The sequence below is a fragment of the Alosa pseudoharengus genome, unplaced genomic scaffold (genome assembly GCF_046254945.1).
Source record: "Alosa pseudoharengus isolate Yale_2024_CS ecotype anadromous, Long Island Sound unplaced genomic scaffold, YU_APseudo_1.1 YU_APseudo_1.1_scf_18, whole genome shotgun sequence".
In the NCBI taxonomy this organism is placed as follows: domain Eukaryota; kingdom Metazoa; phylum Chordata; class Actinopteri; order Clupeiformes; family Clupeidae; genus Alosa; species Alosa pseudoharengus.
Window position 1 is genome coordinate 30,296,976 of NW_027468650.1, and position 1,673 is coordinate 30,298,648.

Sequence of the window (1,673 nt, forward strand, 5' to 3'; positions counted from 1 at the left end):
TGCAACCTGATACCCGAATAAATGTATAGATTTTAATAGGTCTTTTGTAAGAGAATTGTAGCCTTGTCAAAACTATAGGCTTTATCAACTGGTCAACAGTATATCATATCAGTATGATTGGTGGCATCAAGAACCATTTAAGTGACTATTAATCAATTCATCCAGCTACTGAATAAGCTGAAGCCATTAGATGGGTGGTGGTAAATTAAAGACGTAGGCTACTGTATTCTGTTATCTACTCATATCATTGCAGTATTACATTCCATCATCTTATCCAAATAGGTCAAAAACAGAATTTTATGCCAACAAAAATACTGGTCTAGATTACTTTTATGTAGCCTATGTTCACTGTCTATACTAGGACTGTGAACTGTGATGGAGACCCTCACAAACCATTTTTCAGAAATCAGGTGTTTTTGATATTATCGTTTAATTGTCATAATAGTGTGTCACAGGTAGCCTATACATCTCTTTTGCAGTTTGTCTGGTCACTGTAACTGTGAAAGGTTGTTACAGTGAGGTCAAACGGGGGGAAGCCGTGGCCTACTGGTTCGGACTTGTAACCGGAGGGTTGCCGGTTCGAACCCCGACCAGTAGGCAAGTGCTGAGCAAGGCACCTAACCCCTCACTGCTCCCCGAGCGCCGCTGTTGTTGCAGGCAGCTCACTGCGCCGGGATTAGTGTGTGCTTCACCTCACTGTGTGTTCACTGTGTGCTGAGTGTGTTTCACTAATTCACGGATTGGGATAAATGCAGAGACCAAATTTCCCTCACGGGATCAAAAGAGTATATACTTATATTGATATAAGTAGGCCTATATCAATACTTATATACAAATGGCACATGGCCTGCTTGTCGTTGCAATACGTCAGCTCAGTAACTGCCTCAGAAGCGGAGACGCATTGTGTTTCCCATGACATAAATTATTCATATATGGTCATACCATCCAACCAGCTGTATTTATAACACGTTCACATCTCTATGACCAGACGTAGCATACTTCGTAGATAAACCAATGTGGCTCAGAAATGGGCAGATATATGACTATATTTGAAATAGCCTACGCCTCCATGAACCCCATGTAAAGGGCAGGCTAAATGAGAAACCTTAAACCACAACTGAATCACTTTGAAACACGCATTAGGTTTAACCCCATCATTCAACTACGGTACAACAACATTCACTATATTAAAGATAAATCGGACAAATTACTTACACTTGCGATGTAGCCTTCGTCGGCACCTGTCTGCCCGATGTCTTCGCGCGCGGACTCCATGGCACAAAAACATTAGGCCTACTTAAATAAGTTTTCACCAAATGTTGGTTCTGAAGAGCTTTGAAAACTGCCATTTACATACTTTAAGTGAAATTCAATAAATGATTTCACCTGAAAATAATGATATACCGATCGATACATCAACAAACTAAGACCTCAAAGCAGGATGTCCACACCGTTAAGATAGCATCGCCCCCTTTGCTATTCTAGAAGGATGTAACCGTATCCTTCCAGGTGAGCAGGGGGAGCAATTGCTGTCTGCAGTATTCTCCCATTTTAACACACCGGCACTACAAGGGTGATGATGTTATAAACTCAATTAAAAAAACACTTGAAATTCTTCAAACACATAGCCGATTCCTATTCCTCACGTCAAATGAAGAGAAGGCATCAGTAAC